Source organism: Nelumbo lutea, chromosome 3 (assembly GCF_056320005.1).
Source record: "Nelumbo lutea isolate HS-2025 chromosome 3, American lotus-T2T, whole genome shotgun sequence".
Taxonomy (NCBI): Eukaryota; Viridiplantae; Streptophyta; class Magnoliopsida; order Proteales; family Nelumbonaceae; genus Nelumbo; species Nelumbo lutea.
This window is the reverse complement of record NC_142686.1, coordinates 67,876,090-67,892,429: the sequence shown is the minus strand read 5'-3', so window position 1 is coordinate 67,892,429 and position 16,340 is coordinate 67,876,090.

The window sequence follows — 16,340 nt, the reverse complement described above, 5'->3', positions numbered from 1 at the left end:
AGGTGCACATTTCTCCTACGAGGTAGTAACACGACATATCACCGACACAAGGGACTCTAATCCTATAGTCCCCTAGAATTACATACTTATCGGATAGAGCCTTAATCTTATCCCTATCGAGAATATTGTCTAGATCTGTGAGAGGATAACACTCTAACCTCATGCCTCATCCCTTGGCCTTAGCCTCCTCTTTAACCATCAACCCCTTGGCCTCTTAAACATCCACTACCTCGGGAAGTGCTAACACAATCCCTAGGGTGTCTCCTCTCAAAGGCTTGATAGAAGGATGCACAAGAATATCACCCCTCACGGCCTAGTGGATTTGATACTTTCATTAATAGAGCATGTACTTTGTTGGTCATGCTTGGCCCCGTGAGATATGCCCCTCTCCCAAAGGACCTCTACATAAAATGTCCGAGAGGTGCCCTAAAAACTAGAGATCGAATATTCTCCTTACACATGGCACCTCACACCGACCTCTCAAGCACATCCCACCGTGCATTGGGAACACCTCCCATACTTATGTGTTATTATTTATGGGAGATGTTTCCAATGCAGGATGGTATGTTCCTATGAGATGCCCTATGTGAGGAGCAGATCCGGTCTCTCAAAACTACTACTACTCTCACTCCCGCTGCTACTAGAAGTAGGGGAACTACTGGATTCACTCCAATCAGGAAGCGAATAGGCCTCTCAACTGGAATCAGAAGTAAACATGGTGGAAGATGAGGCCTTACCAACAAAAGGTTTTTCTGAAGAAAGGACTAGGGAACGATTTATTGGAAGCCGAGGTGGTATGAGGAACTCCAAGCTAACGAACTGAGAGCAAATGATGAAGCCTCCCTTGTCTTCTCTTCCCTTTTAAAGGAAAATGGATGATAGAGATTCATTCTATACCATGACTGTCATCGAACCTCCTGCGCTGATGGCCTCCATGTTGCATCGACATCGAAAGATGGAATGATGCTGAGGCCTAAAGCCAAATCGCCCGTCGTCCCTGGCCCAATACACACCAAACCAGCATGACCATGCAGCCACCCATCCTAGAAACTGATCCTGGGTATCTAAAGCCAAACTCATCCCCAACACAGCTCCTTGACCAATGATGCCAACGACCATCTCAGGTACGGCATTCGAATAATGAAAGTGGTCACCCATACGAACCATCGTGACTCGGCCATGATGACACTAAACTGTCTCACTCACGAACGACAAGCAATGTACAGTCATGACACTATTGAAGACTACTCTCATCAGCTAAGGGTGAAGCCTCAATGCAAATCACCTAACGGCTACGACCTATGCCTCAAGAGTGGGGGGTAAGTGGTGTAGGTCTATTTGGTCTGCTCACCAAACCTTAACACATGGCATCGTCTAGGGGCACTTCCGTCAACCAATTGTCCCTTAAGGGAAATGAGGTAACTTCCCCTCCTTGATGGTTGCAGAGCATTTACTACAACCACACGATCCTAGCACATTTACTCCTCAGTCACTAATTAAGGTGTCGTGGTCGGTCGATGCCTCTCTGAGTCCCCCTACGTGACTGCAATCTATGGGATGGTTACTTGTCGTTCATTACTGCTCACCTGGGTGATTGTGACTATAAAAGGGACACTAAAGATAAAGGTAAGACACACATACTTAAGCTATCACTTGCACGCTTGTGATGACCTTAGCATACCTTGAGCACTTGGCTAACTAGACCATCAAAGTCCTCACCCCTAGGAACACTCCCGAGGCCTCTGACGTCTTTTCACTCTTAGTAGGTGGGACCCGTAGCCCTTGGACCTCAAAAATTACTCCATTGTCCTCAGCTCCAAGTTTGGTAGCATCAAAATCCTTCACTAAAATCAAGATTTTGAGTCCAACTAAAGGAAATAAATTACTACATGCATGAAACCATTATTTATTTTAAGCTAATTTATTAAGTAATAAGTATAAGCATATATATTCTCGGTAGGAATGGCAACGGGGCAAGGCGGGGATGGGGAGCCTCTCCCCATCCTTGTCCCCATCCCCGCTAACAGGGACAAGGTTATCCCCATCCCCGCGGGGTGGACTCCAAGTACGGTAGAAGCCGAGGGTAGATGGCCAAAGTGATGCACAACAGAAATTCATCAAAGGCCCCGGGTGAGAGCCCGAGGCAGAGTCTTCAACGGTCAAGTTAGTACAGGGTACAAAGGGAGAGTACCAGGACAGGATCCTGGTAGATAGTTCTAGACTAAAGTCACAATAGCAGTTATTGCAATAGCTATTATGACAATAGTTGTAGGTCTTGAGTTTTTGTAACCCTTTTACATGGAGGGGGGGTACCCCTATTTATACTTGAGCTGCCTGGATGTAGGTGGAGATGAACATGTTTCAAGTGCAGTCGTTCCATTAATAGTTATTTTTTAATTTTTAATTGATTTTTTTCTAGATCTGATTTATTTATTTATTTATTTATTATTATTTTTCTTCTATTTAGTTTCTAGATCTATTTTTTTATTTTAATTTCTTGTTCGATTTTTTTGTCTTATTTGGTTTGTTTTTTTCTTTTATTTCAGGTTTAAAAAAATGGTTTATTTTATTTTATTTATTTTTGCAGCATATTTTTCTTTTCGTTTTAATTTTTAAATTTATGCTTTTCTTTTATTAAAAAAACGAAAAAAAATATAAATAAAAAAATTAAGTATATTTTTTCTTTTTTTTATTTTATTTTTGGTTTAAATTTTTTCAGATATGTATTTTTTTTCTTTTATTTTATTTATTTATTGCATAACTTTCTTCATTATCATTTTATTTTCAGTTTAATTTTTAGATTAGCAATTAGTTTGTTAGAATTTATTTTTGGTAGTTGTTAATTTTGTTTAGCACAATTAATTGTTGTTTTATTTTTTGTTTGCAATTATTATTTGTTGCTTTATTTAATTTCTTTTCTTTTAATTGTTTAATTGAATAATTAATTGTTGCAATTCTTTAATTTGAGTTTAAATTTCAAATCTGAATTTAAATTTTAATTTTAATTTGAATCTAAATTTGAATTTGAATTTGGATTTCAAATTTCGAAATTTAAATTTTAAATTTTCGAATTTAAAAAAATGAAAAGAAAAAAATAAATAAAAAGTTTAAAGTTTAAAAAAATTCAAATTTATATTTTAGGAATTTAAATCTCAAAATCTGAATTTGAATTTGAACTCCTGAAAGTTTAAATTTTGAATTAAAAAATATATATATAAAAAATAAAAAAATAATGACTATTTCTCTTGCATTTTCATTCCATTATTTAGGGCTTGATATTCTAGAGCTTGCATCATATTGGGTTATTTGTTTGCTGAAATTGTTAGTTGTGAATGTGTTAGGTGTTCTCTTTATTATTTTAATTGTTCCTTTTGCTTAATTAGCTTGCTTTATTATTTTATGTTATATTGCTGAATTGCATTTTAGAAATAATTGTTCGTGCATTGTAATTAGTTGCATTCATTTTGTTTGATCATTTTTGTTTCGTTAATCCATTTAAGGGCATCCAACTTAAGTAAGATAAGGTGGGGATTACATTACCCTTCCTTGGCCCAAAAATCACCACCCTTCACATGTGGTTCACCCTAACCCTAATTTAAAATTTGGATAGCAAGATCCTTTAGGGAAGCCTCACATTTGGTTTAAAGGTGTGTTGAAATTTAGGAATACTTTAAATTATTTTCCATAACCGGCGGTTGGTGTCTAAGGAAAAAGGTTAAATGGCTAAGCCTAAGCGGGTTTTGTGGTTACTTAATTAGGTCCTTGCGAGAGCAAGGGGAGCCTCCCACATCCCCACCTCTTACCTGGCTAACCAAAGGAAGTGGTGTAATTCCAAGTGAACCTAAAAGGATTCACATTGGTTGAACCACTAGTTTAGGAAACCCTAGGTCAGTCCCTAGGTCGTGTGGTTGATTTGTTTGCCTTTAAAAAAAAAAAGAAGAATTTTTTTTTTTAATTGTAACTTGAATTTAGATTTTAGGAATTTAAATTTCAAAATCTAAATTTGAATTTAAATTTCAAAATTTTAAATTTTAAATTTCAAAATAATAAAAAAAATAATAATATTTTAAATTTTCAAAAATAAAAAATAAAAAATCAAATTTGAGTTTAAATTTTAAGATCTAAATTTGAAATTTAAATTCAAAATTTAAATTTCAAATTTCAAAAAAGAAAGGAAGAAAAAGGGGGTTAAAATAAAATTAATTCAATGCTGAAGTTTGTGGAATGAGAAACTACTTCCAACCTGAGCCACAAATTCATTGGAACCATGTGTCTCGACAACTAGACAAGATTAATGGTATGGTCCAAAGACTTGACGAAGTCCTTGCACATCGTCAACAAAGTTGCCCATACCCAACCTTGTCATTCTATCCATCATGTTCCATCTATGCAAGCCCAACCCATCATGTTAGTCAGTGCCCTGCGATAGGCCCATTTCAACCAGTCAGTCCAAACCAAGTACATGCGGCCAAAAGATTTTTCCAACCCAATGTTAACCCATTCTTTCACTCATATAACCCTGGGAGGGAAAATCATCCCAACTTCAATTATAGGGCTCAAGTCCAAGAAAACCGCCTGCCAAATATGCACTCTCAGTGATCTGAAGCCCAAACTCACTAGGAGTACAATGATTACAACGGGACTCAACTGGCTCAATCATGTCAAACCTACATACAGTCCCAACAATATCATCATTCATCTTACTCTATGGCCCAACAATTTCAGAGGCCAAAAGGGAAAAACCAATTCTAGCATATGCATCCTAGGAACCAACCGGCCCAACCTCATCAAACTTATCCACAACCTCCTCAAGCACGTACAGTAGATGACCAATTCATTCAACTTCAGCAGTTGATTTTAAATCAGCAAAAGTCCCTTGACAGATTAGAAAGCCAAATAGGAAAACTAGCCAAAGCCAAGGCGAGAAGAGGAGTAGGGAAACTACCGAGTCAACCAGTTGCAAACCCTAGAAATCAGCCACCGGGTTTTCCTCCACAACAGATTCAACTACCCCTTAAGAGCCTCCAGTTTGAAAATAATAAGGCTATTATAACCTTAAGGAGTGAGCGGATTTTAGAGGACCTGGGAGATAGTGAAGAAGAAAATGAGCAGGAAGACCCTAAGTTGGGGGGAGAAGAAGAAGGGAAGGAAACTTTAGAAGAAGAGCCTATAGTAAACCAACCCGTAGTTCCCCTTCCAACTGCACTCACAGTCGGGCCGATGCTAAAGAATAAGGAAAGTCACAATGAGGAGGAGCCGGGAAGTCCATATTAACATCCCTCTCTTCAATGTGATCCAACATGTCCCAGCCTATGCCAAATTCTTGAAAGAGCTATATATTCAAATGATGGAGCCATAATCGGCCCCACAAAAAAATGATGCTCTCGGCAAATGCTAGTGTAGCTTTCCTAAATCAACTCCCCCGAAACTTGAAAGACCTTAGTGCTCCTCTCATAAGTTGTGACATCATTGGAATCAACTTTGATTGGGCAGTAGTGGATCTTAGGGCCAGTATGAATCTGCTTCCATCCAATTATGATAGGTTCAGGATCAGCGAGTTAAATTCAACCCCAATAATTTTTCAACTCGCTGATTGGTCAATCAACACTCCTCGAAGTGTTATTGATGATGTAATGGTTAGGGTACAGGGTTGTCACTTCCCATTGGATTTTATCCTAAACATGACCCTAACCGAGGAACTGAACCACATCTTGATAATCTTAAGATGTTCATTTCTAGCAACGGTCGATGCAAACACTAACTGTAAATCGGGAGAAATCGACATTTCATTTGGGGAGCAGAAGGTCCAGTTAAATGTTTTTAGTGCTTTCAAGTATCCAAACCTAGGGAGAGATGGATTCATGGTAGATATAGTGGATGAATTTTTAGATGGCCAATCTACCCCTTGGTTAGCCCAATCTGAATCCTATCTGTGGGAAGATGAAATTGAGTCGGTGAGTATAGATGGGAACAGTGCGTGAAAGTGTCTGGTTGAAGACGTTAAGCTTAGTGTTGATTGGGAGGCAACCCAATGTAACATTTTTCTGTTAATTTTAGGATTATAGTTTTTTTATTTTATTTTCTTGATTCAAGACCAAGTAGCATACCTTGAACCCCTCATGAAAACCATATTCGTTGTTCCCTTTGGCCCAAATCCTCTTTGCATCATTCTATTCATGCCATTAGGGACAATGGCATTTAAGTTGGGAGGAGAGGAAAGAGAGAGAAAATTTGAAAAAAAAATGTGAAGCTAAGCCATTAAAGATGGAGAATTAAAATTTCACTAAAATTTTTAAAATTTTCCATTAAAAGAATTCCCAAACAAAAAAAGTTAAGGAAACTGATAAAAGAATATTGAATACTATAGAAATTGGTAGCAAGTGATAGGAGTCAAAAATTGATCTTATTTGAATATTGTCAAAACCGTTTAGAAATTAGAAAACACTCCAAAGTTTGCCCCTATCAAGATAGGAAGAGAAAGATTGAGAAATTAGACAAAATTCTTCAAATTGTTAAGAGATAATGGACTACCCTGAACAATGTTGCAAAAAGAGAGAGAGAGAGAGAGAATAAAAGGTCAATGGACACCCTAAACTTAGTAACCAGGTCTCTTCACCAAACTTACTAACCAGGTCTCTTCACCCTAAACTTACCTAACACTTAGTAATCACGTCTCTTCACCTTAGTCAAGTGTCGAGATTCACGTAAAATGGTGAAAGTTAACAATGAAAATAAGTTTAGGGGTATAAATCTGTTGTCATAAATAATAAGAAGAATACATGTTTGATTTTAAAATCAATCTCATCTTATCAAGACTGTTTGCAAATGGAAGGGTAAATAAGATTTTTAAGCCATGTTTCGGTAAAATTCAAAATAAGATAGTTTTACCCCTAAAGCCCAATACCGATCTATACAGAGTTTCAGAATGCTGGAATCAGGATGCTTGATTAATTCTGTTAAGGATGACCTTGTAACGGGAAATATCTATATACTCAGTATAACTTAGAGGTTGCATTGCTAAGGGACTATCAATGTTTAAGTTAAGGGGTGTGATAACCCTGCATTTTAAGTTGAGGGGTGGGAAATATCTATATACTCAGTCAAAGTGTACCCTTTTCCCAATTAAAATCAATTATGTGACCTCTGAGGGTCTTTGTGAAAATTATGTAGAAAACTATGAAGTTTTCTAGGCTAAAGTGCAGTTTTTGGGAAGCTGGTGTGAAGACTAGTTGAGAGAGGGGGTGTTTTTGTAAAGAACTAAGAACAGGAGGGCGCCTCCTATCTGCTAAACCTAGTTGGTGCCCATCCTACTGTATTACCATGCTCCCCTCTCCTTTGCAAACCCTAGGGAGCCCTTTTAACCTAATCTTTTCACTCTTAGCAAACCCTAGCCGCCCCTAGGTGTTTAATCTCCACCATCCACCTCTTTTAATCTCAACCACTCATTTTAGGGCTCTCCTTTATAGCTTTTAAACCCTAGGGCACCACCTATTCTACTAATCCTCACCATTCAGCCCCTCATCTCCAAATCTCAGCCACTCCCTCCATCTTATATCCCAACCATTCAATGTAGGGCACAACTTATTCTTTTAATCTTAACTCTTCAACCCTACATGTTATAATCTACACCCTCCATTTATGGGCACCCAAATCTCAGCCCTACAAAATATTGGGTGCCGTCTTCCTTTCATTGTCAACCATAGGGTCACCCCAAAACCATCTTAGCCATCCATTAGAAACCCTAGGGCGTCCCTAACTTTGCTAAATCCCAGCTGTCGGCCCCCATCTTTCTCCTTATTTCCAGTTGTTTCCACCCTTCCCTATAAAAAGGGTCCCAAGGGCCTTGGACAAAGGGTTGGTCAATTCACCCAGATACAAGGCTAAGGTTTCTTAAGGAGTTTAAGGGTTGTAGAAGGGGAGGACGCCCATTTCTTGTTAGAAGGGGTTCCTGCAAGCTATTCAACCATTCTGCAACTACCGCAACTGTATCTGATCAACCATTCTTTTCTTTTCTTTATTTTCTTTTCTATTATTTTTATTTCTACAATCTTTTAAATTTAATTCTTATTCATTTCTCTATTTTACAGATCTGAATTCGTTCGATTCAAGGCTAAGGTGTCTCGAGAGATTAGAGGGTTGTAGAAAGGACAGACACCCAGTTCTTGTCAAGAGGGGTTTCTACAAGCTATCTAACCAATCTACAGCTACCACCACCGGATTTGGATTTTGGATCATTTATTTATTTATTTCTTTTATTTCCTTTGTTGATTCCCATACTTTATTAAATTCTTATTTTTATTTATTATCTTGTTTAAATTCAAAACATTTAATTTCAGCAATAATAGATTTTATTTTCAGATTTTCTGCCATTTCTGATTGCATTCTCTTGTCTGGATCTAAGTACAAATTAATTTTCCCCTCGCTTCCCTGTGGATACGACCCACTCTCATCACTTTACTGCATTGGTAGTTGTTTGAGAATCAGAGTAAAATTATAGATGTTTAAACTAATGTTCCAAAATGTTTAATGATGCGCTTCCAGACACACCAGGTATAGCCTCGGAGGAGGCCGTGCACCCCTACCAGTCATGAGGTCGAAGAGTTATAAGGACTTAGTAGGTACACACGCTGAGCATTGAGCCGAAGAGGAACTTTCCTTCACTCATTCCACAATTTCAAAAAGATGTTACAATCATTTGTAGTGCATCCGAAGGTTCTCCGAATTCCATGTCCGAAGTACAGCTCTTCCATCTAGGTGTTCCAGGTGGAACATGTCGGGGCCGACGACTCGCTTGATTCTGTAGGGGCCTTCCCAGTTGGGGCCCAGCTTCCTTACTCCGGGTTCGAGGACCATGACTTTTCTGAGGACAAGGTCTCCCTCTTGATAGTGTCTTTCTTTTACCCTGGAGTTGTAGTAGCGGGCCACTCGTTGTTGGTAAGCGGCTACCATTATTTGTGCTTGCTCTTGGGCTTCTTCCAGCAGGTCTAAGTTTGCTCTGAGGCCTTCATCGTATGCTTCAACTTAGAGTGTCGACTGGCTGATCTATGCTGGGACTACTGCTTCTATTCCATAGGATAAGTCGAATGAGGTTTCTCCTATGGCTGTCCGAGGTGTAGTTCGGTAAGCCCAGAGTACACTATTCAATTCTTCAGCCCATAGGCCTTTAGCTCGGTCCAATATAGTCTTCAATCCATCCAGTATTGTCCTGTTGGTGACCTCGGCTAGGCCATTGGTTTGGGGACAGCCTACCGAGGTGTACTTTCGTCTGATGCTAAGGGAGGCACACAACTCCTGGAACTTGCTGTCATCAAATTGTTTCCCGTTGTCAATGACCAACATATAGGGTAGGCCAAAGCAGCAGGTGATGTTTTTCCAAAAGAAGTTATGGATGGCTCATGTCGTGATGGCGACCAAAAGCTCAGCTTCTACCCACTTGGTGAAGTAGTCTACTACAACGACGAGGTACTTTCTGCCCTTCGTGGCCAAAGGAAAGAGGCCAAGGAGGTCCATGCCCCATTTGGCAAAGGGCCATGGGCTGCTAAGGGATGAGAGAGTGGTGACTGGCCAGTGGCATAAGTTGGCGTGCCTCTGGCATGGGTCACACCTTTGTACCAATCTAGTTTCGTCCTTGTGGAGGGTAGGCCAGAAGTAGCCTTGCCTTAGAGCTTTTTGGGATAGGGCTCTCCCGCCAAGGTGGTTACAACAGATGCCTTCGTGAATTTTTATAGCACATAATTGCCCTCCTCCGGGTAGAGGCATCAGAGGTAAGGCAAGGTGAAGGATGTTCGGTACAGCTTTCCCTCTAGTAGGGTATAGTGGGTTGCCTGTCGTCTGAGTCACTTTGCCTCATTTCTATCTTCGGGCAACCATCCAGTTGATAGGAAGTTGACGATGGGATCGATCCATGAAGGTTCAGCCTCTATGGGGAACACTTGGACTTCTTCGATGGAGGTCCAAAGTAGCTTCTTGATGTGCACGGTTCGGCCAAGGGATCTGCTCAAGGTACATGCCAACTTGGAGAGAGCGTCAGCTTGTGCGTTCTTGACTCGCGAGACCCGTTACAGGGATAAGCACTAAAACTGGCAGGCTAGATCTTGGACTTTGGTGAGGTACTTGGTTATGCTTTATTCTCTGGCCTCATACTTTCCAGTCACCTGATTCACCACCAATTGAGAGTCGTTGAAGACTTCGACATGTGAGGAATCGAGGTCCCTAGCAAGTTGGAGACTAACGAGGAGGGCCTCATACTCGGCTTCGTTGTTCGATGCTTGAAAGTCAAACCTTAGTGCATACTCCAAGACAATATCATCTGGGGTCAATAGATAGTGCAACATTGTTCCTTGTAGCCGAGGGAGAGGTCCTCTCTTGTCGGGCAGTGTTTGATCATTATGGGCTGAGAGGTTAAGTGTAAGACCATTGAGGGTAATACCTGATGGGCTAATCTTTCATCTACCCCTAGTCCTTGGGTTTTTATAAGGTGACTTGACCCAACGACCATTTAGTGTAAATGTTGGGCCCATTAAGAGCCCATGGTGATGGACTCAGGGGTTCACTATTTCCTACAGTGAATTCGGCCAGGCCTTGTAACAGATGCTGGGATGAACCCATGTGGTTGATGTGTAGATCAATGTTTGGGTCCCATGCCATACAAGGATATCCAACAACTGGGCAGCAATTTAGAGGAGAAGAGAGCACATGGACTTAATGGGCCTAAAGCCCGATTCGAACTGGTTTATTATGATTAATTAAAGAAAGGCCGGTTCTGGGATTTAGATCAATAGATAGAAAAAGTAGTTATCCCTATCCACTCAGAGAGTCTTGATCAAATAAAGATTTGGATTAAGAAACTCCTAATAAGATTAGGAGGGTTGATCTTTATCTGCAGATAAGATAAGGGATTATCCTTATCTCTTAAAGAGAGTCCAAATCCAAATACAAGATTTGGATTAGGAAACTTCTAATGAGATTAGGAGAACCTCTCTTTAAGGCTATAAATAGAGGAGAAGGGCGAACCCCAGTTCACCCTATCAGATTACAAATTCAAGAGAGAAGATAGCTCCATTTGAACTAACGCCACCTTTTGATCTAGCCTTCTCCTACTGTTGCCACCATAGCTAGTTCGATCTCCACTTGTAGGAGCGATCAAGAAAGATTCTTGATATCAGTTTTTGGAGAAAAACTGATATGAAGTCGTGCTCACTCATCCTCCATCAGAATCTTGGTGAATAATTAGGTTCTTGCTGAAGGACCACCTTGCTGATTCTGCACCACCCTACACTGTGTCATCTTCAGTGGGAGCAATCTTTGGTGATCTCCTTGGGCGTGAACACCTTCATTGGGGGTTACTACTACTTTGTATCAGGTATATCCCTCTCCTACCTTTTGGTTTCAAATCCGGTATGGTTTAGGGTTCAAAATTGATCCTTGAAAATGCAGTTTTCTAAAATGGGGAATGTGATTCCCACATGGGAGAGAGAGAAATTTTTGAAATTTCGCCCAACCTACCTGCAAGGTTCGGCCATCCATATGATGGATCTCTCATCCCTTCAGTGGTATTAGAGCCAGGTTCAAATCTTGAACCAGAATTGATCAGATCTAAAATTGTGCAAATGGGCAGAAGGCGTTCTACCCGATTTGCACAGATAAGAGATTTTCTAGGAAATCGATTCCCAGATTAAGGGCTATTGATCTGAAATTAAATCTTTATCAATCTAAATTATATTTAGAATGGTTTTCTATATTTTTCTTGATTTATGGGTTGTTCGTACTGTGGAGATCAAATTCTTTAATGGCACAAGAGATCTGCGCTTTCCAGTTCTTTTACATTCTTGCCTGTAATTAATTTTTTTTTTTAGACTAAATGTATAGGAATTCGATTTGATGTAATATTAATAGAAAATTAGGATTTTTCTATTTTATTTCAATCAAGATCGAAGTTTATTGCGCAGAAGGAAGGATTTTCGCAGATTAGGGTTTGCCCATTTGCGATTTGTTGTTTGAGAAACTACAAGCTGCGAACTAACCTTTGTTTTGCAGGGTAGCAGATCTACGAACAGCCCTTGTACTGATTCTTGATTGTCTTTTATCAGTAATTTAATTTTAGATCATAATATTCAATTAATTCTTGAATTAAAAATCATACCCTAGACTCATTCGAACCAGATTGGACCAAACTGGTTGAACCGAATCTGTGGTTTGATGGGGGTTGTTCTCAGCCCTAATTTTTCACTCTTGGGTCAAGGGATTGATAGTTAATTGCAAGACCCGATTCGGCCCACACCTGTAAAACCCAGTTTTAATGTGTTAAAACTACTTCAGGTCATTAACTGCATAAAAGCTATATGGGCCGGACTGCTCTTTGCAATTCAGCCCACATATCTAGATAATATTAATCAATAATATTATGGATAATTATGGGCTTTAATAATGAGTTTTATATATAATAATTGATTGGATCAATTTTATCCCTGCATGTGATGTATGGATATGTGATGTGCAACGTTCATGGGCCATAAGTACTTGGCTCTTGCGCACACCATGGCTGAATGCACATCATTGCCATGGTGTCCTTAAGATCATTGGATGATCCTCCCTTTGTGGTGGGCCCCACACCTCGCCAAGAGTCACTTTGGTTTGACCTAAATTAAAGTAGAGCGTAATTATTTTGTTCCTTCCAGAAATATGGGTGCATGTGATAGGGAGATTCATATGATGAACTCTTTAAAGGCCTTCCATCATTAACATGAAGATGGGTCCTTCAGTAATGAGGAAACACATCATAAAATTGGGCAATCCGTTTGCTGTTGGATCTGTTGGAATGTTTCATAAGATGATAGGGGCGTCATAGACCGATGTGGGAGGGGCCTATCCTAAAATGGAAGACTCTCTCACGGTACCGTGGTGTTCACAAATATGATGGGTAAGCACCCACTGGACAAAAAGGCTTAACCTAAAATGGCAATGAATCTTGTCTGATAGAGGTCAAAGGGAAAACTCATACGATGAGTGGATATGATCCTTCACAGAAAGGTGGTGGGGTTATGCAGCTGAAACAATTGGCTCCATGCACCATATGTGATTTCCCACATTTCTAGAGACATAATTCATAGTCTCCGTCACTGAGATTGATGGGAAAAACTGGAATGTTACACCTGACCCCTAGACTCGATTATGATACTGCACTAGGTGTCAGATTGGGTTGTCTTTGATATGCCAATCAGTGAGATCCTTAGAAGAAGTCAAAACCTGAATATGTTGGGACAGTCCGAGAATTCATCTAAGTGGGTGATCATAGTGATAGGATCAACCCCTTTGTCGGACAAAGTGAATGATTAGGGATGCACTTTCTCTGATGGAAACCAAAGCTGCCGGCAGCCGATTTCAACCGTTGAAATTTGTTTTGCAGAATATATTTATATAGATATATACATATTAACATAGATCGTATCACAAGGTTGGTAAAAGATGGTCCTTTGGATTTTCTAACTGTAGAAAAACTTCCAACCTGTGTACCTTGCCTTCAGGGTAAGATGACAAAACTGCCATTTAACAGTAAGCCTGAAAGATGTACAGGCATGCTTGACCTTATACATATTGATGTATGTGGTCCGATGAGTGTTAGGACACGTAACCAACACGTTTATTTCATAACATTCACTGATGATTACTCTCGGTATGGTTACATGTACCTAATGAGACACAAGTTTGAATCATTTGAAAAGTTAAGAGAGTTCAGACAAGAGGTCAAGAAACAGTTAGGGAGAAAAATTAAGACCCTACGATTGGATCGAGGTGGCAAGTATCTCTCTGATGAATTAAGGGACTACTTAAAGGTCAACGGGATAGTGTCATAGCTAGCTCCTCCTGCTACACCACAATTAAACAGTGTTTCAGAGAGAAGGAACTGGACTTTATTGGATATGGTTCGATCGATTCTTAGAGTTACCCACATCCTTTTGGGGTTACGCATTGGAGGTTGTGATGTATGTGCTGAACTGGGTTCCAACCAAATTAGTTTCAAAGACTCCCTATGAGCTTTGGACTGGAAAGAAACCAAGTGTAAGACACTTGAAGATTTGGGGTTGTCCGATACATGTTAAAAGAACGAGTGCGGACAAATTGGAATCCAAGACCAGTTGTTGCCTATTCGTAGGCTACTCCAAAGGCTCTGTGGGTTACCTATTCTATGACCCAGGATAACAGAAGGTGTTTTCTAATCGAAATGCCCATTTCTTGGAGGATGATTACATCTTGAATAATCATCGTCAAGAAGTTGCTCTTGATGATGAGAGCTCAGGGGTAGTGGGAGGTGTCTCACAAGTTCCGCGTAATGATCAACCTAGAAGATCTACCTGGGTTTTCAGGCCTCTAGTCTGTTTCGGCTATGATTAGGATAGCTACTTGGTGAAAGCCACAACTAGTGAGGAGGATCCCATGACTTATATGGAAGCTATGTTAGACATAGATTCCTTGAAGTGGGTAGATGCCATGAGAGCCGAGATGGACTCAATGGAGAACAATGGAGTTTCAACTCTAGTAGATCCACCCCTGGGGTAAAAGAAAATGGTTGAAAATGGATCTATAAGAGGAAGAATGGCCCCGATGGTAAGGTTGAGACCTACAAGGCTCGTCTTCTGGTGAAAGGGTACACTCAGAAAGAGGAAACCGATTATGAGGAAACCTTTTTGCCAATGGCCATGCTTAAATCCATTAGGGTCCTGCTAGCTATAGCAACATACCATGATTATGAGATTTGGCAAATGGATGTCAAAACTACATTCCTGAATGGAGATCTTAGTGAAGATACCTATAAGCAGCAACCGCAAGGTTTCATAGCTATAGGTCAGGAACACATGGTATGTAAATTAAATAGATCCATATATAGACTTAAGTAAGCTTCTAGGAGTTGGAACATCCAGTTTGACTCTACCGTCAAAAGGTTTGACTTTGAGCAAAATCCGGATGAGCCCTATGTTTACAGGAAATCTAGTGGGGATTAGGTTACGTTCTTGGTTCTGTATGTAGATGATATTCTACTCATTGGGAATGATGTAGGAATGTCGACTACAGTGAAAGTATAGCTTTCACTGCAATTCTCTATGAAAGATCTTGGAGAAGCCTCTTATATACTAGGTCTTTGACTCTATAGAGATAGATCGAAGAGGATAATAGGATTATCCCAATCTGCTTATATTGACAAGATAGTCAAAAGAGACAGCATGGAGAACTCCAAGAAATGAAATGTTCCTTTCAGGCATGGAGTCACTCTCTCCAAAGCCATGTCTCCCAAGACACCCGAGGAGATTGAGGGCATAAAGGATGTTCCCTATGCCTCAGCCATAGGGAGCATCATGTATGCCATGTTGTGCACTCGTCCTGATTTTAGTTTTGAATCTTCACAGCCGTTTAATAGATCTGGGGAGATTTATCCTGCCAAGCCTGACACTGATGTTCCACCAAATTGGTTGGGGTAGCTTGTCTCAACTGCCAGGGTGAAACCTGAGGTACATGTAGTGTGGGTTTTCTTCAAACCCTGAACCGGACTAGAATTCCAGTATTGCCCTAGACCTTGGAGATTGATGGGAAAAACTGGAATGTTACACCTGACCCCTAGACTCGATTATGATACTGCACTAGGTGTCAGATTGGGTTGTCTTTGATATGCCAATCAGTGAGATCCTTAGAAGAAGTCAAAACCTGAATATGTTGGGACAGTCCGAGAATTCATCTAAGTGGGTGATCATAGTGATAGGATCAACCCCTTTGTCGGACAAAGTGAATGATTAGGGATGCACTTTCTCTGATGGAAACCAAAGCTGCCGGCAGCCGATTTCAACCGTTGAAATTTGTTTTGCAGAATATATTTATATAGATATATACATACATACATATATATATATATATATATATATATATATATATATATATATATATATATATATATATATATTATGGTTTCAAAATGTTTGCAAAAGGTTTTAATTCCCGGGATCCATGTGAGAAGAGAGTGCAGCATTGTTCCTTGTAGCCGAGGCAGAGGTCCTCTCTTGTCAGGCAGTGTTTGATCATTATGGGCTAAGAGGTTAAGTGTAAGACCATTGAGGGTAATACCTGATGGGCTAATCTTACAGCTGCCCATAGTCCTTGGGTTTTTATAAGGTGGCTTGACCCAAGGACCATTTAGTGTAAATGTTGGGCCCATTAAGAGCCCATGGTGATGGACTCAAGGGTTCACTGTTTCCTACAGTGAATTCAGCCAGACCTTGTACAGAGGCTGGACTGAACCCATGTGGCGGATGTGTAGATCAATATTTGGGTCTCATGCCATACAAGGATATCCA